This window comes from Macaca thibetana, chromosome 7 (genome assembly GCF_024542745.1).
Source record: "Macaca thibetana thibetana isolate TM-01 chromosome 7, ASM2454274v1, whole genome shotgun sequence".
Lineage (NCBI taxonomy): Eukaryota > Metazoa > Chordata > Mammalia > Primates > Cercopithecidae > Macaca > Macaca thibetana.
This window is the reverse complement of record NC_065584.1, coordinates 18,123,313-18,148,240: the sequence shown is the minus strand read 5'-3', so window position 1 is coordinate 18,148,240 and position 24,928 is coordinate 18,123,313. Positions and strand designations below refer to the sequence as shown.

General features: G+C 45.3%; 2 protein-coding genes across 12 annotated transcripts in view; one reads left to right on the top strand and one right to left on the bottom strand.

The window, feature by feature from the left end:
• PSMC1 (proteasome 26S subunit, ATPase 1) overlaps positions 1-24,928 on the top strand; it is a 1,015,066-nt gene that overhangs the window by 222,007 nt on the left and 768,131 nt on the right. The gene's annotated exons all lie outside the window — the stretch shown is intronic.
• FOXN3 (forkhead box N3) overlaps positions 1-24,928 on the bottom strand; it is a 467,440-nt gene that overhangs the window by 329,279 nt on the left and 113,233 nt on the right. For 7 of the 11 annotated variants that reach the window (XM_050799096.1, XM_050799104.1, XM_050799105.1 and 4 more), the window contains exon 2: positions 3,325-3,427. The gene's annotated coding sequence lies outside the window, so the exon portion shown is untranslated. Of the gene's footprint in view, positions 1-3,324; positions 3,428-6,937; positions 7,670-7,693; positions 7,829-10,766; positions 13,047-24,928 lie in introns of those variants that run through there. The other 4 variants (XM_050799098.1, XM_050799102.1, XM_050799101.1 and 1 more) reach the window with 3 other exon arrangements.

Genomic DNA, 24,928 nt, shown 5'->3' with positions numbered 1-24,928 from the left:
TGTTGCAGCAGCCAGGAAGCCATGTTTTGAGATGTAGATATCACAAGATGGAAGAGGCCTGGGACCTCAAAATACTGGAGGCAAGAGAGCTACACTGGCCCAATCCCTGGGCAAATGAGAAGTAAGTTTTTGTTGTACTAAGCCCCTGAGATGTGGGATGTACTTCTTTTTAAGACGGAGTCTCGCTCTGTCACCCAGGTTGGAGTGCAATAGCGCGATCTCAGCTCACTGCAACCTCCGCCTCCTGGGTTCAAGTGATTCTCCTGCCTCAGCTTCCCGAGTTGCTGGGATTACAGTCACCCACCATCATGCCCAGCTGACTTTTGTATTTTTGTAGAGACGGGGTTTCACCATGTTGGCCAGGCTGGTCTTGAACTCCTGACCTCAGGTGATCTGCCCGCCTCAGCCTCCCGAAGTGCTGGGATTACAGGCGTGAGCCACTGCGCCCGGCCAGGGTATACCTTTTATCCTAATATACTACTGCCTGCCCTGGCTCAGCCGGTTAGTAAGATTAGAACCCACATATTTTACTATAGTTTTCATTCAACAGTATCATAAAATCCTACCAGATTGGGAAAAAGCATTGCCAAGATTAAATGCCATAGCTTACTCATGGTAAGCCTTCAAGGCTTACTTGATTTAAAACAAAATATTTATTTGGTTTAAAATAAAATCGTTCACACCCAGAGCCAAGTAAAAAGAAAAAAGTTCCAAAATGCAAGGTTTGTTTTAATTTGGTGCTGATTTATTCCAACATTTAGGTTAATCCAAGAAGTCTGGATGCCTCATCTTACAGACAACCCTAAGACGAAATGGCCTCATGTTGCATCTAGGTTTTATTTTAAGTTAAAGAGATGAATGGAAATATCCAACTAGAGTGTGACCAATTCGCTATCTCACTCCAGAAAATCCCTCCCTTCCACTCTTTCCTATTCTAATCCTACTCATCCTTTCAACCTATTTTCTTAATGGGGAGAAAGCTCCACACATCAAATTTCGCAAACACTTATGTCACACAATTGGCTAGGCCAGGAGTTGGCAAGCTTTTTCCATAAAAGACCATAGGGTAAATATTTCATGGTTTCCATTGCACTTATTTAACTCTGCCATTGTAAGGGCAACAACTGCCACAGATAATCCAGAAATGAACAAACATGGCTCTGTTTCAGTAAGATTTTATTTAGGGACACTGAAATTTGCATTCCATATACATTTCATGAGGCACAAAATTTTATTCTTTTAATTTTTCCCAACCACTGAAAAATGTGAAAACCATTCTTAGTACATTGGCAGTGCACAGACAGGCAGCAGGCAGTAACTTGGCCCCTGGGCCGCCTGTGGTTTACCAACTCCTGGTCTGGTCTTAGGAGGGGTGGCAACAATCTATTAGGCAAGTTCTGCAGTGGGAGGAGAACACAAATACTGCGATTCTAGTTCTTCCGCTTCCTGGTGGCTGGTGATCCCAGGCTCTGACTCCAGAAGGCCCAAGCTTCTGCACACCTGTGTCCAGGAAGGCAGATGGTGCGTGGCCAGGCAGGGCCCAACTGGCAGCGACGGGGTTCTCAGCTGGCAACTCTCAGTAGCACCTTTAAGACCCAGGACAGGCCAGGTGCAGTGGCTCATGCCTGTAATCCCAGCACTTTGGACAATGTGCCTTGGGAGGCCAAGGCAGGCAGATCACTTGAGGTCAGGAGTTTGAGACCAGCCTGGCCAATATGGTGAAACCCCATCTCTACTAAAAATACAAAAATTAGCCGGGCGTGGTGGCAGACGTCTGTAGCCCCAGCTACTCAGGAGGCTGAGGTAGGAGAACAGCCTGAACCTGGGAAGCGGAGGATGCAGTGAGCAGAGATGGTGCCACTACACTCCAGCCTAGGCGACAGAGCAAGACTCTGTCTCAAAAAAAAAAAAAAAAAAAAAGGCCCAGGGCAGTGAAAGCCACCACTGCTTCCACCAGCTAAACAAAGGGCAGCCCTGGGGAAGAGTGAGGGGTGGACAGGATCCACTACATCATGCCCAAATTAATCAGGGCACTTAGCTGCCATCCCTGACTGTAGCCCCAGCCCTCCCCCTTGAGACCCTCCCTGAATTCTGGCTTTCAGAACCCTCTGGATGCACTCCCAGCCTTACTTTATAAATGCGTGTTCTTAACTTATGCTTCCGCCCCTGCAGCTCCACTTCTCAGAATCACCCCTTGTGAATCACCAGGTATTGACCTCACAGAGCTCATCCCAGGGCCCTGACAAGCCCCAAAGGCCAGGCAGAGCTCAGAGGGGAGGGTGGCAGGTGTGTGAAAGAAGAGTAAATAATCAGGTAGACAGGCAGAGGCAGGGTGTGGACAGGCCCAGAGAAGCAGAAAAGATCAGCAAAGCAGTGGCCAAGCCAGGGTGGGGGCAACAGAAACCACTGTCCCCAGCAGGACACTGCCAGCCAAAGCCCCTCTGCAAAGGGAAGGTAGAGTTTCCCCAACGGGCTCCACTCCAGGATCCTTAAGGGACCCCTGATGGGGAGTCTGGTTCTAGGTGGGCCAGAGGACCTGGGTCCTCTAGACCTTCTGATTGAGGCAGTCAGGCCCTCACTGCCTGGGCTCACGGTGGGTTCATTCCTGTCTTCCCCTCAAGGCTCAATGCCATGCCTCTTCCTTCTGCCTGGCCAAATGATCCACAGCAACAAAGCCCAACTGAGGCCCTCCCTGGTCCATGAATTCTTCCCTAATTATTTCAATCCCAATCCTCAAAGCTTCTCCATTCCCTGAACCAAGGAACTACCACTAGTTCACAGCCCTGGCCCTAAGCTTAGCACCATCTGCCATTTTCTTATGAGTGAATCAACTTTGCCTAAACTGTGGGATCCCTGAGGAGAGGAGCCAGTCTTCTACTTCTCCATCCCCACCTGTCCCAAGAACACACAACAGATACTCAATACTTACTGAACGCAACTAAAAGTGCAACATTAGAAAGATTAATACAATTAAAGTAAAACATGAGATTGTGGCAAAAAAAATAATTTAGAAGCTAATTTCTATGTGAAAATTCCCAGCAATCTTCCTGTGGCTTTGTATTTCTACGACTTACACCAGAATTTTAAATAAAGATGTGATTCAATGTTTTTAATCATCTTAATGCCTAAATTGGATTGACCACATTGTCAAGTCTGATCAGCTGCATAAATTGATCATTAAGAAGACTGGGGGAGGCGGGAGAGAATACCAGTTGATGGAGAAATAATCAATTTGGCATTTGCATTTAAATATAGCTTTGGCATTTCATTTATTCAGCGCAGTCTACGTAAGGCATGGCGAACTGGGGAAGGCAGTGTAATTACCTGAGTCGGAATGGGTCCAGGAAACTGAGGTCAGCATTGCTCCCGTCACAGAAAGGACAGAGGGGCCTCCATAATCACGAGAACGCTGGTCTTCTAGAGGCTGCTGGAGAGGAGCAGTAGGAAGTCAGAATTAAGCAGAAGCAGCAGAGAGAGCCCTCGCAACCACAATGGATGCCATCTCTGGCCTGACTCTAGAAAATGACGCACTTCAGTGAAAAAGCAATTGTAACAGTACCTCTTTATTTCTTGGATCGTTATTAAAAGACTGGATCTTTCACTATGGAGTGTTTTTAAACTGTCTCATGGGGCATAAGAAGATCCAGAAATTTGAAAATACATGCCATCTCAATGTGAGATTATTTTATTTTGCTACAACTGCCACTGAGACATTTGTGAGATCATTTTATGTACTCCAGCTGCTACTCAAACACTTGTCTACATAAAGGAAAAACATCAGAGCACCCACAAGCACTCAAGGCCAGCATTCCACCCCACGGACCAGCCTTGATCCCCAGGGTAGACCAAGTGCACAGGCTGCAAAGTCGATGACTCTATTTTATTGTAAAATGAAATGTTTCTGGCTCTCCTCCTCACTAAATGGGCTGCAAGTTATTAGGCCATGGTTAACCAGTAATCTTGCAAAATAGGAAAGCTGGTACATGAGACAGATTGCATAATAATCTCTGAGAGAAGATATCTTTTTAACCGGGGCCTCAAGGATAACAAATCAATGAACTCTCTAATGAAATGAATGGTATTAACCTACGCGCTGTCGTCTGAGAATGTTAGGAGTATATTAATTAGATCGGCGGTTCCCAAACTGTGGGTCCTGGAACAGCAGCATCAACATTGACTGAGAGTTTGTTGGAAATGCAAATTCTTGGCCCCTACCCAGTACCTACTGAGTCAGAATACATTATCCAGAAGTAGGGCCCAGAAATCTGTGTTTTAACAAGCCCTCCAAGTGATTCTGATATACCTTAGATCATTCATTTATCCACCCATACAAAGCCATTCTGTTGTAAAATAAAATCACCCTACTCTACTTTGTGCTTAAGCTCCTGGAAGGACAAAGCGTAGAGCTAGGGATTGCATCGTGGAGGGATGAAGAGTCAGAGACGATAAAGAACCTGCCCTCGAGAAATGTATTGTCCACTATGGAAAATAAGACACATACACAAGCAACTCAAGTACTGGCAGACCGTGTTATTTCTTCTAACGGCTGGAGAGTGTCAAGACAAAGGAGATATTTGTTTCCGTTTGGGGTGAGAAGTGGGGGATGCCACGAAAGGAAGGCATCATGAAGACAATAATAATGGCCTTGAGATCAGGACAGGATTTTAACAACAAAAACCAGACAGCAACCGAAGCAAAGGCCCAGAGGTTGGAAAGTGTGAGGGCTATTCGGGGGCACGAGGTAACCAGGTCTGGCTGATACACGAGAAAGTTGAAGGTGATCTGAGTGAGACAAGGTTACTTCCAAGTGCAGACAGGTAAGAGCGAGGGGCTCTTCTTCTGTTTTTTCTTTTTGAGACAGTCTCCCTCTGTTGCCCAGACTAGAGTGCAATGGCACAATCTCAGGTCACTGTAACCTCTGCCTCCCAGGTTCAAGTGATTCTCCTGCCTCAGCCTCCCCAGTAGCTGGGATCACAGGCGCCCAACACCACCCTGGGCTAATTTTTGTATTTTTAGTACAGACAGGGTTTCGCCATGTTGGTCAGACTGGGGGCTCCTCTTTTTCAAGTAAAGGCCACCCAGCAGGCACCAGTGGCTTATATTTAATTGATGTCTGGGCTAGGCATGGCGACTCACACCTGTAATCCCAGCACTTCTGGGAGGCGGAGGTGGGCACATCGCTTGAGCTCAGGAGTTCAAAACCAGCCTGGGCAACAGGGCAAAACCCCATCTCTACAAAAAACACAAAACAAAACAAAAAAATAGGTGTGGTGGTGCATGCCTGTAGTCCCAGCCACCTAGGAGGCTGAAGAGGGAGGCGTATCTGATCTTGGAGGTCAAGGCCACAGTGAGCCAGGATCGTACCACTGCCCCATCTCAAAAAAAAAAAAAAATCTACATCCAGTTTACTTTTCTATACTTTTGGCAGTGCATTTTCTAGAGGGAAGAACCGCAGCTGCTTCACGGATTAACAGCATAAGGTTTGTCCAGGAGGAAGAACGCACACACAAAATTTTAAAGTAGATACAAGAATCGGGAAGTCACAGTCGCCTCGGACCATTCTGCAAAGGGGCAACATGTTACCACGCCTCGACAGCCCCTGAGAACCTCTCTGGTTTTAGCTTTAAAAAAATACTGTCATTCAAGTTGAGACTGGCATGACTTAGTCACCAAAAAAGTTAAATTAATACACCTCCAATGAGAGGAAAAAATACTTTTCATGATCAAGTGGGTATGGCTTTGCTTCTAGAAAATGGACATAAATAGTTTTTATTTCCTGATGTTGGTAGGTGAACAAGGGGGTACTGAAAATGTTTTTCATGTCACACCAAGGCTCAGATTGAAATGAAGCTGGATTCAGAATTGGCAGTCTCTGCTTACCCACGCCAGCTTTGCCACTCAACTTTCTGAGTCATTATGGACAAGGCACTAAACCCCCTCAACCTCCATTTTTCATCTATCAAGAAAAAGAGGCACCGACCTACCCCACCTTCTTGGAAATTTTTTTTTTTTTTTTTTTTTTTGAGACGGAGTCTCGCTCTGTCGCCCAAGCTGGAGTGCAGTGGCACGATCCTGGCTCACTGCAGGCTCCGCCTCCTGGGTTTACGCCATTCTCCTGCCTCAGCCTCCCGAGTAGCTGGGACTACAGGCGCCCGCCACCGTGCCCGGCTCACTTTTTGTAATTTTAGTAGAGACGGGGTTTCACCATGGTCTCGATCTCCTGACCTTGTGATCCGCCCGCCTCGGCCTCCCAAAGTGCTGGGATTACAGGCGTGAGCCACCGCGCCCGGCTGGAAATTTCAATAAGAAAATAGAAATGAAGTTCTGGGAAAATTATAAAGTACCATACTATATAAAGGTATAGAATTATCCTCCTCATCGAGGCATTTGGCTACTAATTAACACTTGTTATCCTACCGGCCTTTGAAAATATAAAAGCAACATGTTTCGATGCCCTTGAGATTCTCCTTTTAAATATGTGCAGGTACAGCAGTTCTGAGGAACAAACTTGGCATCAACCAAACCATTCTCCCAAGAAGCATTTCAAGGTAAATCTTTTACTTGTAATTAAAAAAAATTTTTTTTTATTCCTCTAACCACGATAGAGCATCCAGTTATCTTTTAGCAGCTCCTGGTGAACACAACTCAGTCTTCGGCAACACCGACATATACAATGGCAATAATTTATCATCTCTGCAGTAGTTTAGTCCCAGATGGACCATTTACTAATTTATTTCCATATGTAACTGGCAGAGAGATTAATCAGGCTTCCAACTCGGAAACCTGAATTGAGCTTTATTCCCTTAACAGGCTAACTCTGGGCAGAAGAGGCACACATTTACACAGAAACCAAGAGTTCCTCTTAAAAAGCCTGTCAGCCTCAGATGCAAGCCTTATACACACACACACACACACGCATGCACACACACGCACGCACATCTTTCTTGAGACAGTTGCTCCTATGTCGGCTTGGAGGGCTGGTCTTTCCTCAGATCCTCATGGACTCTACACAGGAGCTGTGTCTGATACAACTGCAGGCAGAAGTAAAACGTAACGCCAAATGCAGTAAAGTTGCAGCCACATTCCCCTCCCCGTCTGCAAGGTCGGAGGCTCAGATTTCTGAAAACGAAGAGATCTTTTTGCAACAGTGCTGCGCCCAGCTGGCCCGGCGATGCAGTGCCCAGGCGCTGGGAGGCATGTGCTTTCTTTTTTCCACTCTTTTTAAGGGTCTGAACTTGACTGAATTCAGCAGCTGCCGTGTCCTCAGCGATGGCTAATGAATTGTTAGCTTTGCTCCCAGTTTCCCTGAGCTCAACTCCCAGTCCACTTTTGTTTTTAATTCTATCCCAATGATATCAGTGTTTAACATAGAGTGGTGAACGAATTGTTGTTGGATGACGGTGTTTACATATAGAAAGCGAGCCAGACATGGGCAGAAAGCACCAGCTGATCCCTGATGCCTTAAGTGGAACCCACGGCCATGCCAAGAAGGTCTCGCAGAGAGGAGCGTGTGGAGGTATTGTCGGCTAAGCTAAGTCCACACACCTGGGGCGTTAACCAACTCTCTCGCTTTGAAGAAGTCACTTGATGGTTCAGGTTTAAAATTCTCTCCTCTATGAATTTAGTTCCCTGAGGTTCCTTCTGGCTCTAAAATCTAATGATTCTATGAATATGAAAAAGATCAGCCATTCACCTGGTTTGTTCCATGTGTTTAGCCGATGACAAACAGCAGGAAGTTTGGAAGCATCTGAAAGTGGCTGAATGGGTCCAGATGCTTTTGGTGCTGTGACAGACATAGCCTTTGGAATCTCAGCAGCCAACAGATTCCCTTTGCACAAAGAACAGAAGCATTTGACGACTGGTCCACAATGTATATCTTTACAAGGTTTTAAGAATTCAATTAAATACAAGAGTTCCATTACAGTATTATTCTAAGTATGGCGAATCCTGCAAAAGTACGTATGTCATGGCCCTTGTCTTTAATACACTGACATATTAGTTAAGGAGATACACTGCTAATCTCTTTTTTTTTTTTTTTTTTTTTTTTTTTTTGGAGACAGCGTTTTGCCCTTGTGGCCCAGGCTGGAGTGCAATGGCGCGATCTTGGCTCAGCGCAGCCTCTGCCTCCCGGGTTCAAGCGATTCTCCTGCCTCAGTCTTCTGGAGTAGCTGGGATTACAGGCATGCGCCACCATGCCCAGCTAATTTTGTATTTTGTTTGTTTGTTTTTGTTTTTGTAGAGACGGGGTCTCTCCATGTTGGTCAGGCTGGTCTCAAACTCTGACCTCAGGTGATCCACCCGCCTCGGCCTCCCAAAGTGCTGGGATTATAGGCGTGAGCCATTGTGCCCGGCCACTGCTAATCTTAATACAATGCAATATGTGCCATAATCATTGACAAAGAAATGGTTAAGTCAACATGGAGGATGGAGAACTCATTTTAGTGAAAGGGGGAGATCTGTAAGGTTTTGCAGAGGAAGCGGAATTTAAACTGGGCTTTGCAAAGCAAAGATGGGACTACAGACATCCGGACAGAGGTAACAGTGAAAGCAAAGGCCAATGTGCTTCCAAGTGTGGTCAGGGCACAATATTCAGGAACCAAGGACAGGGGCACAGGATGCCCAAGGAAAAGAAGACACAGTGAGACGAGAGGCTGGAAAGGAATTCAAAGTGGAAAGCCCTGGATGCCAACCTTTCATCCTGTGGTCTCTGGGAATCTTCAGAAGTTCCTGGACAATGGAGACTCCAGATGAGCTCTGCCTTGGGGGTTTCTTTGGACCATTTACCACCATTGATGACTGGGAATAAGATCCATCCGTACCTTCATGTTTCTCTTAGTCATTCCACCTTGCCACTATTTGGGAATCCCTCAAATTTATTTTTTTTCTAAATCAATTTCCTGGCCCTTTGAATGGAAGCAATTGAGTTTCCTCTAAGTACTGCCAAGATTTCACATTCCGATGACGAGTTCGGCCTAGCGCTTTACATTTAGGTTCGTGTGTTTTTCTATTCTTAAGAAAGACTTAAAATAGCATAGACGGGTGTTTTGTTTTCATTTGTTTCTACACTGGAAAATATTTCTGTATGATGAAGAAAATACACAAACGTCCTGACTTTTGGAAGGGCCTGCTCCAGCACTTCCCAAAAGACAAAAGTTTAACTAGTCATCCAAGCCGTTCACTGAAAGTTTTTTGCTCTCCAGTGTCAGAGTCCCAGGTTATTGAGCCCAAGTTTTCCAAGGTCCTTCAAACACAGTAACAGAACGTCATGTAAACTCTCTCCTACCAATGCTATTTGGTCCCCTCAGCCTGGGGGTGCTAAGCACACATAGTATTATGCAGCTTTCACACGGAGAAGCCCCAGGATACATGGGGCACACACCAGGCAAGCCAGGGCATGGGGACGGGGGTCTGCCCTCCCATCTACCCCAAAGATGGGTCTTAAAACTCCACTGAAGTGGGGGGTACAAGTGGGCAGAGCAGCTCTTCCTCTGAGAATGGAGCTGCCTTCGGTATGAATCACCACTAAAAAGTTTCCCAAGGTTTGCACCTATACTCTCAGCACTTTGGGAGGCTGAGGCGAGAGGATGGCTTGAGCCCAGGAGTTTAAGACCAGCCTGGAAAATATAGTGAGATATTTTGGTCGGGCATGGTGGCGTGTGCCTGTAGTCCCGGCTACTTGGGAAACTGAGGCAGAAGGATTGCTAGAGTCCAGGAGGCAGAGGTTGCAGTGGGGCGAGATAGCACCGCTGCACTCTGGCCTGGGCGACAAAGTGAGACCCTGTCTCAACAAAATACAATAAAACCAAAAAACAACTCCCATAAAAGATACAAATTTCACTTCCCATCTCTGGATTGCTCAGACTACACATGGGCATATATGGAAAACTTCAACATTCATTTCATTTATCAAATTATTTAGAAAGGCACACTGTATCTACTCACTGGGGTGTGGTACATTCCAGGGTTCAAGTCCCTGGTTTATAATCCAAAACCCGTCCTAGCCCTCCACATGCATGGGTGCTCGGAAGCTCCGAGTCCCTCAGAGGTATTCTCTTAACATCTAATCAAATAATGACTATAAAGAATAATATGCAGTACATACTGTTGATAGTTCCCTGTGCACATACAAAAATAGTCTCATACAGCCCAAAGAGCTGTCTGCATCGCTTTTTCTAAAAGTCCACCTATGGTCGGAAAACTAACCTTCTTCAAATGAATAGATTAGCTTAAATTACAATGCCATTTTACATTCTCTTCACTGATACACGAATAATAAAACTATGAGGTAAATGTAGGCTTAAATCGAATAATGGGCATAAATAAAAAAATTTTTGACATTAAAAACTCAGTATAAATTGAACTACAAGATACTTGAAAGCTCCCACAATCATAACGTGCACATTGAAATCCATTAACCTAATACCTAGGCTGCTATTCAAAAGTAGGGGTCTAGCAGGCAAATAAATACTCATTTGAACACTCCTCCTAAATTACTGTACAATTTGGTTGCAAAGTCACACACTTACAAAGTCTATCATCTTTACTTGGTTGCTCTGTAGCCAACACTGAAGTCATATCAGGTTACAATGTGGCAGCATGAGATCAACACAGATACCAGCAAATGGTACTAAAAAGTAGCAGCAAATGTCAAAGACAAACCAGGGTCAGCTTGGAGAGAATGAGATATTTACATAAGCTTTCGGAAAAGACAATGGAGCCCCGATTTCCCCTTAACTGCACACCTAATCAACCTCTCTGCTCCTCACCTGATCATGCTGATATAAAAGCAATTTCTACAGTGATACATTCAAAGACCTTAGTTGCCATAAACTCAGCAGCTGTTAAAAAGATTCTGTTGCACATTCGATTTGCTTTGAGACTCAGCTATTTCCAACCAAAGCTTTCATTTCTTATCCATCACTACCCCCCTGCAAAAAAAAAAAAAAAAAAAAAAATAGCTTCATTAACAATATCCTTCTTTGACAAGTCATCTGCCAAGTCCATTTTCTTACCTTTGTAACTCACATTTTTTTCATTTGAGGATATTTACCCAAGCAAGGACAATTGTTTGACTGGAATCTTGCAACTTTCAACTTTGCCCAGATTTTGCCATCGTGCAGAAGGGGAATGCCGCAACCCCCGACACATCGTTCGGTTGAGCTAATACACATCTGAATCCAAGGCTATATTTTAAATTCTTTTACACTTACTTAATATAGTGCATGCCGCCTGTCCACTGATGCGATATCAGAAACCTGCAAGCTACTATTTCTGCAACTGTGTCACTGTAGATAGTCTGAAACATGTACGTAGCTGTTGCCATGGAAACAAACACAGCTAGGGTAGAGTGCCACGCTGTGTTAATTCCTTCACCCATGAACCCCAGGGGAATGCTAACATTCATCTTCTTTCTCCTTTAGTCTCACACTGCTTTAATATTTTTTTAGCATTATCAAATGATGTACTAAATACATATGGTACACCTGAAAATACGGATGGCTGAAACGAGCCGTGGTACCAACCTAGCCTGCCGGCTGTCTGCTTAAGGTGGTGCAGCTCTGTAATGGATCCTTTCCTGAACTTCTCCTGGGAGAAATAAAGAACTTTGTCTTTCTTTTAAAACGGTGTGGGAAGGACAGAAAAGGTGAGCATCTTGTCTCCCCTAAGAAGAACAGTTATCCTGGAATTGTACCGGAATAAAGATGCTATCAGAAATGTGCCTTCTCAGTTCTCTGAAAGGCAGAGGGAGGCCTTGCAAACTTTCTGAAGTGGATCCAAGCTAAAAGTTATTCTCCCTTCCAAGTAGAGCTGCATTAGCAGGCTATAAACCCAATAGTTTTAATTAGGCAAAAGCATAAACCCTTAACAAGGGATTCATCTGTCCCCACTTGGTCTTGATTCCTAAACCCATGCAAGAAGGTATTAAAATGAGTGAGTAGGCAATGAGATGGAAATCTGCCATTATTCAGAAAGAAATGTGATTTTCCTGGAATTTGAACATTCTCTTTTTTGCTTCAAGTTCATATCTCTGCCCTTATCGATGCTTGGACCTGTGGAGAAAAGTCAAACTCTTTCCCTGCACCTAAAAGCCAAAATGCATGCTTACTGGTGCACTGGGCCACCTTCTCATTATTCAACTGGTAAACCGCTTTAAATATTGGGGTTATACTCATCACAGTAGACAAAAGTAAGCTGTTCAAAATCTTAATTACATCATATCCCTTGGGCTGGTTAATAATATTCAATCTAGATGAAAATGGCCACGTTTTAGATTTGCATGCTGATGTGTTTCACTTGAATACAATTTTCGCACTAAACAATCAATTGTAAGCTTTAAAAGTGCAGCTCTGTGACCTCGAACTGGCATATTTTAAAGAAACCACTACTTTATTTGTGGAGATTATGGCAAAATTAGCCTACAAAAGATGAGTAAACTTTTTCTGTTATTTTCCTAAATTGAATCATGCTTGGCTATTTACTATGATAATAATAATGAACTCATTCCTAAAATAAAGCACAACAGAAAATGGATATATATACACCTTACTGGTTAAAGAAATTCATCACTTTTTAAAAGCAATCTCAAAAATATGTTAGGGTCCAGTAGAAAGCCTAGTCTTCAAGTATTAGCAGGGCAGGTAAGGATTACCCTTTAACTAATCATGACCAGTATTTCAGAGGCAGAACCACAGCAATGAGAATGAAAACTGCAGTCCCTTCCATTAACTTTGCACTTCTGCCTCTTATTTGCTTCAAGTTCAAATCTCTGCCATTATCAATGCCCTTGCATTCTTCTAATATCACAAAGCATTTTGACGTAGGTTATTTCATTTGACTATCAAGGGAGTTCCATGAATTATCTTGGCAGGTATCACCCATCTCATTTCACAGAAGATACAATGAGGCTCCAAAAATCAGCAACTGGTCTGAGGCCACTGGGTAAATGTCAGAACCTCACCTGGGTCACCTGATCCAGTGCTCTCTGTAGGGGCCGTGCTGCTCCTAAGCGTGCTCACAATGCAGTTGGCTGCCTGTAATCCCAGCACTTTGGGAGGCCGAGGCGAGTGGATCACGAGGTCAGGTTGGCCAATGTGGTGAAATCCCATCTCTACTAAAAATTCAAAAATTAGCTGGGTGTGGTGGTGGGCACCTGTAATCCCAGCTACTCAGGAGGCTGAGGCAGGAGAATCTCTTGAACCTGGGAGGCGGAGGTTGCAGTGAGCCGAGATGGCGCCATTACATTCCAGCCTGGGCAACAACAGTAAAACTCCATCTCAAAAAAAAAAAGTACTTGACTAGAGTTAACAATACTTATAAAAGGATAGACACTAAGTATCAGATTAATTGGTTTGGGGATTAACTATGGCTGGTGGTGGAAGTTAGGCAAATCCTCCTCTTTGACCTCACCCACCCATTCTCTTCTCCCAAGGCTTTAGGCTGAGTGCAGCAAGCGCTCCCAGAGCACATCATCTCAGCCTGCTCACTACACCCCGCGCCACCTTCCTTCCCAGGCGTGCCAGCCCTCAGTCCTGACACCACTCCTCAGAGAGGGCCCTGCACTGGAAAGACACCTGGCGGGGTCCTTGGGCTTTGGAAGTGAAAGGGGGATTGGGAGCAGCAGTAATTATTATATTTAGCCTCCCTAAGGAAGTAAGCCATTCCAGATGCTGACTGTCATCTTCCCACACCCCGCAATGTTTTTATTGTGGTAAAATACAGATGACATAACATTTACCATCTTAACCACTTTTTTTTTTGTGGGGGGTGGGGGATGGAGTCTTGCTCTGTCGCCCAGGCTGGAGTGCAGTGGCCCCATCTCGGCTCACTGCAAGCTCCGCCTCCCGGGTTCATGCCATTCTCCTGCCTCAGCCTCCCGAGTAGCTGGGACTACAGGCACCCGCCACCACGCCTGGCTAATTTTTTGTATTTTTAGTAGAGACGAGATTTCACCGTGTTAGCCAGGGTGGTCTCAATCTCCTGACCTCGTGATCTGCCCGCCTCGGCCTCCCAAAGTGCTGGGATTACAGGCGTGAGCCACTGCACCTGGACTTAACCACTTTTAAGTGTACAGTTCAGCAGTTTAAATATATTCATAATGACGTGCAACCATCACCACCATCCATCTCTAGAACTCTGTACCTAGCACACAGTCACACCCCATTCTCCACTACCCCAACCCTAGCCCTTGGTAGCCATCATTCTACTTTGTCTCTATGATTTTGACTCTTCTACCTCATAAAAGTGGAGCCATGGAATATTTGCCTTTTTGTGACTGGCTTATTTCACTCAGCACAATGTCCTCCAGGTTCATCCATATTGTAGCATGTGTCAGAATTTTCTTTTTTTTTTTTTTTTTTGAGATGGAGTCTTGCTCTGTCTCTCAGGCTGCAGTGCAATGACACAATCTCAGCTCAATGCAACCTCCACCTCCCATGTTCAAGTGATTCTCCTGCCTCAGTCTCCCGAGTAGCTAGGATTACAGGCACCCACCACCGCACCTAGTTAATTTTTGTATTTTTTAGTAGAGATGGGGTTTCGCCATGTTGGCCAGGCTTGTCTAGAGCTCCTGACCTCAGGTGATTCACTTGCCTCAGCTCCCAAAGTGTTGGGATTACAGGCATGAGCCACCACACCCGGCCAATTTTCTTCCTTTTTCAGGCTAAGTAATATTTCACTGTACAGATATACCACATTTTATTCATCCATTCATCTGTCGATGGACACGGGTTGCTTCCATGTTATAACTATTGTGAATGATACTGCTATGAATATGGATGTGTAAATATCTCTTTGAGACCCTGCTTTCAGTTCTTTTGGGAATATACTAGAAGTGGACTTGCTAGATCATATGGTAATTTTATGTTAATTTTTGGGGGAACGGCGATACTATTTTCCACAGTAGTTATACCACTACATTCCTACAACAGTGTCCAAAGGTTCCATTTTCTCCACATCTTCACCACACTTGTGATTTCCTGTTTGCTTGTTTGGTTTTTTTTTGAAATGTTAGCCATTCTAATAGGTATGAGGCAGTATCTCACTGTAATTTTGATTTGCATTTCTCCCCAATGATTAGTGACATTGAGCATTTTTTTTAACACACCTACTGGCTATTTGTATACTTTCCTTGGATAAATATCTGCCCAAGTCCTTTGCCCATTTTTGAATTAGGTTGTTCTTGTTCATGTTGTCAAGTTTTAGGAGTTCTCTATATATTCTGGATATTTATCACTTATCAAATATACGATTTGCAAATATCTTCTCCTATTCTGTCTGGCTGCTGCTTCTTTTTTTTTCTCTTTTTAAGACACCCAGGCTGGAGTGCAGTGGCACGATCTCGATCTCGGCTCACTGCAACCTCTGACTCCTGGGTTCAACCAATTCTCCAGCCTCAGCCTCCCGAGTAGCTGGGACTACAGGCGCGTGCTACTACGCCCAGCTAAATTTTTGTATTTTTAGTAAAGATGGGGTTTCACTGTGTTAGCCAGGATGGTCTTGATCACCTAACCTTGTGATCTGCCCGCCTCGGCCTCCCAAAGTGCTGGGATTACAGGCGTGAGCCACCGCACCCAGCCCTCTGTCTGGCTGCTTGTTAGCCACACTTACATCCACTAGATAATTGAAAGTGAATTTCATCACAATTTGGGTTATTCCTGACCTCCTCCCGAATTATCCTGGATATTGAGAACTACCTGGATTTGGTCATGCTACCGTTTGGTGAAAGAGGACCTTCCTAGAAGGGAATGTTTCCAGAACGCGGAATTGTTTCTAGGTTGGTCTGGGGGTGTTCATGCAGCTGCAGAGGCATCCTATGGGCGGGGCTCTTGGTGGGGGGGCTGCACAGAGAGGGCGGGGGGAACTGGGCGCTTTATAAGGATGCTCCAACCCACGAGTCAATGTTTGGATCCTTTTCGATGAAAAGCTTTTCAAAACGGACTGTATACAAAAACAACGCATTGGGCAAAGTCTGCTCATGATTTTAGCCTGTTACAGATATTTTTCACAGCTTGCCTGGCTTTATGAACCCCTGTCCATGATGACAGAGAGGCGATCTCAGAAGCCACAGCAGTGTAGGAGCGGAGGAGGAAGAGGTCACCCGTCCAGGAAAAGGCCCCGCACTAGGGTGATTTCCTAATCCTTGTATTTACATTTTAATATTCTCTGGCCTCCTCCCACCCCACCCTGCCTGTCAGGGTATCAGCTGGTCTTCTCACCGTGCAAAGTGGCCTGGCTCCCACAGTTCCCTCCTGTTTTGATTCACATCTAATATGCCAGAGGCTGAGAAACCAAATAATAGAGTTGATTAGAATTTTGTCTGAAATAAGATGAATACAGGTCTGAGAAAGTGTCCCTGAGCACTGAAGTGCCGACTTTTGGAAGTCATTGACTCTAGGTCAATTAGCCTAAAGCCAGTTGCCTAATGAGCAATTTGCCTATAATTTAAAACGTTTTTGAGTGTTTTTACATGGGAATGTCTTTTGATTTTGAATTTTTTTTTTTTTTTTTTTTTGCCATGTCTTTGGCATTGTAAGGTTTGTAAATCAAGCCTTCTAAGGGCATAGCCAGTTTGTTTTTAAACTTTAGTTTGTGCTTAATTTTAGTTTCTAAATTAATTTTGAGATATTGACAGGGAATGCAAAAGACACTCAAAATGGAAGTGAATTTCGGATGAACTGGTTATAAGGTAAATCGATAAGAACTGGTTTTCAAGAATCTTTTACATGTAATTTTCATTTTTTTGGTTGCAAAAACTATCAAGGGAACTTGACTCTAGTCCAGTCAGACTAGAGTGCGCAAACCGCTTCTCGCATGTTCCCTATGCTTCTTTTTCTTTCTTGTCCTATGATTGTACAGGACTCTCCCAGTTGGGGTTGCAGCCTCCATGGAAGGGGAGTCATTTTGTATTATGTGGCTTGGGTTTTTTGTTTGTTTGGTTTTTTTTGAGGCGGAGTAGCTGGGATTACTGTATTCCAGGCTGGAGTACAGTGGTGTGATCTTGGCTCACTGCAACCTCCGCCTCCCGGGTTCAAGCAATTCTCCTGCCTCAGCCTCTTGAGTAGCTGGGATTTCAGGCGCCCACCACCGTGCCCAGTTTATTTTTTTGAATTTTTAGTAGAGATGGGGTTTCATCATGTTGGCCAGGCTGGTCTTGAACTCCTGACCTCAGGTGATCCACCCGCCTCGGCCTCCCAAAGTGCTGGGGTTACAGGCGTGAGCCACCACACCCAGCCAGCTTGGGTTTTTTACACCATGAATTTCATTTACGGGCCCACTTCAGCAGAGCTCAGCTTGCCAACTCTCACCCACAGCAGTGCTCTCCTTCCCACTCCTTCCATGAGCAGCCATTGTGTGTTTGGAAGCCATCGGCACAGGTGGCGTAAGAGGCTCCTGTGATCTTTGCACTGGGGCAATGGATCAATTGCAGAAGTCTGAGGACCACTCACCTGAAAACTCAATTCTTAATGCAAGGAGAGACTGGGAGAAGCTTCACCCAAGCTCAATGGGCATCCGGCATGAATGAGACTGATGCACCAGCCTTATTCAATAGGAGAGGTCAGGGACCTTCACCACTCTGTTTCAAGCGCCCTTTGAGAGGAAAACCAAAGAACAGACCAACCTTTAAGGCCAGAAGCCAAGCTGACCTGTGAGATCAGGACCATGCTGGGGTGTGCCCCTATCCAACGGTATTGGGGATAGAAAAAGGGACAGGGAAAAATTGGAGATGGTTCTTGTTACCCTCTGGGCAGAGCCCCTGAGCCACTTATCCACTCCACAGAAAGAAGGTATTGTAACCAGCCTGGTACCCTGACCTGGCCCTGCCAGCTGGTGAGAGGTAGCTTTTTCCTGGAGCGGCCATCCCGCAGTTTGTCGTGCAGGCGTGGGAGTCACGGGGAAGCCTCCCAGAGAAGGGAACATGACCAGGAAGGCCTCACTCTGAGGATGCTTCCACAGATGCTCAGGCGGGATTTGGGAAGGAAACTCTACGAATGGAAACATGCATTCCGCATCCATCCATCCATCAGTCAGTCAGAAGTTAAGTCATGAGCCATCGCTGGCAGAAGCTGTCCGCATAAAGCTCAGGGGTTCTACTATTCAAAGGAAGAACAGGGAATGGACACTGGTGGAAAGCTAGCAGGGTTTTTAAAACACTAAATATGGCGAGGCTGAGGCAGGAGAATCGCTTGAGCCTGGGAGGCAGAGGCTGCAGCGAGCCCAGAACTTGCCGTCGCGCTCCAGCCTGGACAACAAGAGTGAAACTCCATCTCAAACAAACAAACAAAAACACTAAATACGGCCAGGTGCAGTGGCTCACGCCTGTAATCCCAGCACTTTTGGGAGGCCGAGGCAGGTGGATCACCTGAGGTCAGGAATTTGAGACCAGCCTGACCAACACGGCGAAACCCCGTCTCTCCTAAAAATTAAAAAAAAATTAGCCAGACGTGGTGGCATGAGCCTTCAGTCCCAGCTACTCGGGAGGCCTGAGCAGGAGAATCGCTTGAACCCGGGAGGTGGAGGTTGCAGTGAGCCTAGATCATGCACTCCAGCCTGGGTGACAAAGCAAGATTCCACCTCAAAAAGTAAAAATAAAAAATAAAAACACTAAATGTATGTGTCTAATGGATATATAGATACACAGTCAAGATTTACAAACATGCATGGGAATGACAGGCACCAAACTCAAGATGGAGTTTCCATGGGAGCCTGAAGGAGAGACAAGTTCCAGGATTAGGGAAGGACCACAGTCTTCAATTATGTCTTCAATGCTTTATTTTATTTTTTTTTTATTTTTTTTTTATTTTTTTTTTTTTTTTTGGAGACAGAGTCTTGCTCTGTCGCCCAGGCTGGAGTGCAGTGGCCAGATCTCAGCTCACTGCAAGCTCCGCCTCCCAGGTTCACGCCATGCTCCTGCCTCAGCCTCCCGAGTAGCTGGGACTACAGGCGCCCGCCACCTCGCCTGGCTAGTTTTTTGTATTTTTTAGTAGAGACAGGGTTTCACCGTGTTAGCCAGGATGGTCTCGATCTCCTGACCTTGTGATCCGCCTGTCTCGGCCTCCCAAAGTGCTGGGATTACAGGCTTGAGCCACCGCGCCCGGCCTTATTTTATTTTTAAAAATATATTTGGAGCAAATGTTGAGCTCTGCCAAAGTTGGGTAGCAGGTACATGGGCATTTTAGCTCTGTCCATGTTAGAAATAGATCATTTTTATAAAAAATTGACAACATTTAGCATTATCTCAACTACCCAACTGCAACAGACCTCATCATATATTTCACCAATTATAAACTTCACATTTTTTTGGCCGGGCGCAGTGGCTCACGCCTGTAATCCCAGCACTTTGGAGGCCGAGGCGGGTAGATTACGAAGTCAAGAGATCAAGACTATCCCGGCTAACACAGTGAAACTCCGTCTCTACTAAAAACACAAAAAATCAGCTGGGCATGGTGGCGGGCACCTGTAGTCCCAGCTACTTAGGAGGCTGAGGCAGGAGAATGGCGTGAACCCGGGAGGCGGAGCTTGCAGTGAGCCGAGATCGCGCCACTGCACTCCAGCCTGGGTGACAGAGCAAGACTCCGTCTCAAAAAATAAATAAATAAATAAATAAATAAATAAATAAATAAACTGCACATTTTTCTACACAGGAATCCTCTGAAATGAGTGCATCTATTAGGCAGCATTTTTTCCTCTTAGTGGTGAATAAAATCATGATATAGTTTACAACTGATGGTGACTTAGATTTGAAGATGTACAGTGTATAAATTATATTTCATGGGGAGTATGGTGTATTTTAATAAGCGTTGGGGGGAAAGAAGGAGAAGGTGTCTCACAAGGGATCATCCCAACAACTGTGAAGCTCTTAGAGCTTCAGGTGACCTTAGGGAAAGGGCTCCTGGGCCACCTGTTATGGGGCAGTTTGTGACTTCCAGGTCAATGTTCTTTCCACTCTATGCTGGTGTCTCTGACAGAGGTCATGCAAAACACAAACTTTCAGACTTATTTTCTCTGCAACTGAGGAAAACCAAGCAGCTAAAAGCCCTCTTTTATGAGTCCTGAAGTGCTCGAAAATCTCTTACCTGGTGAGAAACAAAAGCATTGAATGGCACCTACAAACTAAACTCAGCCCCAAGAGGGAAGAAAAAGGAATCAGATCATTTCTGAATCAAAATTTTGGACAGGCTGAGAGGACACAGCAGACACAGCCATTTGAGGACGACAAAGGCTCCTCCCCCCACCCAAAGCTCCTGGCCAGCAGAGGTGGCCCAAAGACTCCATGACCCATTTTTCTTTAATGTCTGATACGTGCTATTGCAAACTCTTCTGCAGAAAATTAGCTAAGAATACACTGGTAACATTGTTCCTTCTATATTATCAAGATGCCAATCAACCAAAATGAAGAAAAAAACAAAAAAAAACCCATACAGCTGGTTTATCTGAACACAGAAAAATAAATCACCATTTATTTTTTAAAAAACATTTATGAAAGTTTTCTTCGTTTCTCACATTCAGTTAGTATACAGTTGGCATTTTCAAAATTCAAACCTGGTGTGGATTTCAAATTCAATGAAGCACATTGGAAGACATCTGAGTGAAAAAATAAAAGTTCTAGCCATATGCTACTGGTGCATGAATTTGAATATTTGAAAGGTAATCTAGAAATGAGAATGCTTCCAATTCTCCTTACCAACACCGGTAATTCATAGCAACCACACGTTTTATAGATAGAGCCACTTCCCCATCTGAGAGACAACAGTAGGACCGAGTCAGGAGCCGGGCTTCTGGCACAGGCTGGCTCGGTTACAAGTGTGTGATTTTTCACTACATCCCTTGACAACTCCGCAGCTCCGTTTGGTCACTGGTGAAGGAGAAATCATGATTCTTGTCTCACCGGGCATATTAACACATAAGAGGGTTTCTAAAATATTCAAGATGGTTAGCAATTGGAGGAAAAGTCAGAGGCTCACACACAATGGCTGCTTCCAAAGACAGATGCAACGCCATGAAACAAGCTCTAATATCAAGCCCATAGGATTTGCCCCTTACTTCTATTTATCTACATAGTTACAAAGGAAATGACCAGAGCCTCACGGACAGCAGGGACCCTCCTCCTCACCTTGCTCTGACACTGGTTTGCAACCTGGACTAGGAAGGCAGGTGCCCCCATGCCCCAGCTGGGAGAGTTCCCTGACGGTACCCAGCTAGCTTTGCTCATCCTGTTCCTGGGCCGGGAACTGGGTCACTCAGTCAGAGAATATACAAACCAAGCAGTCATGTGCATTGCTAATCCACTCACGTGCACTCAGGGGACACCAACCCCCAGAAGACCAAAATCCATAGCATTATGCTAGCTCACTTTCCCAGGCACGTGTCAGGAATCCAACCCATGTGTTTGCAGGACGGCTGCATTGCCATGGGGTAAGTCCCAATATTGAATGTTTTGATTTCTATGTATTTGGAAATGGGAAGTGGATGGCAAGGCTTGTGAGAGAAGTGAGCAATCTTTTACCTCCTTGTTGGTGAGATGGGAGAACAAAACAATAGCCTTTCTTCTGGATCCATACTGGCAATAATTCCCAGTGGACTCATTCTTCAGTCTGCCCCAGTTTATGTAGAGTTGTGCTCTTCCCAGGCGCATCAGAGAAGGCCAGAGTAAGGCCCAGAACCGCAGCCCTGCAGGAGGAGTGTCCAGAACACCCATTCCAGGCACCTAGGTCCAGGCACCACTTCCCCACCAACCAAATCCAGATTTTAACCCTCATCAAAGCTACAAATCTAGGAGAATCCCTGAGGAATGGCTTCACAGTGGTTAGCAAAGACCCTCTTCTTGGTATAGACTTTTTGTAAGATGACTCATCACAATCTTACCGCTATTACCAAAGGCAACTCCCTCTAACAGCAACCACGGCCCACAGGACCAGCTGTTACCACTTCCCCAACCCCAGTTAGTCCTGTCTGGAGACCTGACGCCCAGAGCTCTTGGATCCACTCCCCACTCACCCAGGAACTTCTAAACCAGACATGAGCTTGTCATGAGTACTTTCTTCCCCAACAGAACTTCATGCATCCCAGAGACGCAGAATGAGAATGATCTCCATCCTGGTCAGCGAAATACAACATACGGTGGGACAAAGGATTGAAAAACATGCATACTCCATGAATTAGTTCCCCACGTGGTTTCTGCCTGGCTGAGTAATGATGGTCAAATCTTACCTCTGCAGCTTAAACTAGATCAGAGATGCAGCATGACGGAGGGAGTTTTAGTTGTTGTTGTTGTCATTGTTGTTGCCGTATAGTTCTTTGCTTTGGTCTGTACGTTGCCTAACATTACACAGCTAATGAAACACTGTCCCCGAACCCATCCGCTCTACACAGCATGGACAGCAGCTGATTAAGCAGTCAATCAGTTTAGCCTAGAAAGTCACCTAACAGCATAATGGCAGAGACCTGAAAACAGTAAGCATTGGGCTAATCTGGAATTCCAAGGTGGGAAGGTGAGATGCAGGCCATCGGAGCTATTGAGTTGCCCCACCAATGGAAAATGGCAGTGACAAATGGAGACTGCTTTCTATTAGAGTCCTTAGCAGGCCAGATAGCACTTGAGAAATCTGAGAATTTGGCCACAACTAGAAACCAGTGTTCAATAACCACTCCACCATTGAGCCAGGGCTTTGCTGAAAAGGTCTTTCCATTTGATTGCAAACCATACATCAACTTGCCTTAACTTTATTGTAAGGAGAAATCCAAAATATATTCTGAAAGAGATCAACCCTAATTTTATTTAGGTCATGCTGTTGACACACACAAACAATGAGAAGTGTGTGACTAATTCAGAAACAGCAAGGAAAGGTCAATGCCCAGTTTATTTCTTAACCCACAGTAACCCGTGAGTAATATGAAGAGGCATTTGCCATACCTGCTCATCAATGCTGCAGTCTAAATGAACAGAAGGAGGGAGACAATTTCACACTCATTTAAAAAAAAAAAAAGGTACGCTAGTAAGTAGTGACATAAGCCTGGAAATCACACATTTAAGGACAGCTCTCAAAAGCATTTAGATAATGAAGCCTCAATAACTCGTGAAGTAGAAATGATTGTAACTGCTTTATCAATAAGCAGCCTGATATTCACGCACGGAAAGTGATTCACCCAAAGTCCCTCAGGAGTTAATAATAGTTAAGCCAAATAGTTAGACCTGCACACTCCGGGCTCGGTACCCAGGCCACAGGGCTGTGTGTTTTGTTTTGGGAGGGTGGGGTGACTATAGGATGCCCAATCCTAGCATAAACCAGTCAATACAATGCAATATCTGTGCTTGTCACGAAAACAGGCATTTCCATCTACCCTCGAAGGCAACCAGCCTTCCGCAGCTGGAACCACTGGGCCCGTAAGAGACCTGGCAATAAATGATGGGAATTTGGCCTATAGGTGAATCACCAGGCTTGTGGCTCAGCTCAAAGCATACACCTTGCTGAACGGAGGAGTGGCATTATGTGCACGTAGAGAAGGCAGCACCATTCCCTGTCACGATATAGACTTTGTACATTTGTAATACTCTATTATGAGGAAAGAACATCTTCTCCGAGCACACTGAAGAAAGACAGCCTAGAAATTCCACAGACTTGGAGTATTAGCTCCCAGAGGCACCTTCCCAGTCTACACCACCCCAGAGAGAGTTTGATCTGATGGACGGGAAAGCGGTGTTGAAAGTGGCACTCGCTCAGAAAAGCAGAGGCGCTTGGGCAGAGCAGAGAATGTCAGCATCATTCTCATCTCCTTGCAGGTGAAACTACAAGAAAACTGAGGCCAGCAGGCAATGAAGTGGACATGTTGGGAGCAGCCCCCAGGGCTTCTGATGCCCAAAGCCATAAATGACTCCAGACCATTGCTTCTCCAACGTAGGCCATGGATCACCTGCAGGCTCCGTGAGATGCAGGTTCTGATCCAGCAGGTGTGGGGTAGGGCTGAGACTCTGCATTTGTAACAAGCACTCAGGGGATGCCAGTGCTGCTGGCCCTGGGACCACGCACTGAGGAACAGGATCTGGAACAGCACCACTGTGCCCTTATGATTTTAGGCCTTTCCTGCCTTCCACATGACAGGCTTTGCACGTGGCAAAGCATAAAACAATCACTATGGATTGGCCCTATGGAGGGATGTCATATCACCTCCCTGGACACCCTCCCACCAGTTTTATGTCACCTGCTATCTACCCCAGCCCCTGCCCTACCCCCACTGATACTGCTCAGAGCTCATCTCCTACTTCCCTCCTTCTCACTCCATTCCACCCACCCTGACCTCCCTGATAGTCTTGGACTGGGGGTCCCCATCAGCACCTCCACACTGGCTGTGCATCGACCCACCACTTTCCCTCCCCTCCATCAGTGAGGGAACCTGCCCTGCCCTCTGGGTCAAAGTTACAAACCCACGCTTGTATCTCCTGGACCTTGTCCCCTGCTTCATCTTTATCCATAGCACTTACTGCTATTTGCAAATCACATACTTTTTTTTTTTTTTTTTTAAGACAGAGTCTTGCTCTATTGCCCAGGCTGCAGTACAGTTGCATGATCTTGGCTCACTGCAACCTCCATCTCCTGGGTTCAAGCAATTCTTCTGACTCAGCCTCCTGAGTAGCTGGGATTACAGGTGCCCGCCACCACTCCTGGCTCATTTTTGTGTTTTTTTGTAGAAACGGGGTTTCACCATGTTGGTCAGGCTGGTCTCAAACTCCTGACTCAGGTGATCCACCCACCTCAGCCTCCCAAAGTGCTGGGATTACAGGCATAAGTCACCGTGCCTGGCCTCTGTTTTTTATATTTTTATAATGAAATTGCACATGGAATATGTCATTCTTAAAATTCTGTGTACATGGAATATGTCTTTTTTTTTTTTTTTTTTTTTTTTTTTTTGAGACAGTCTTGCTCTGTCGCCCAGG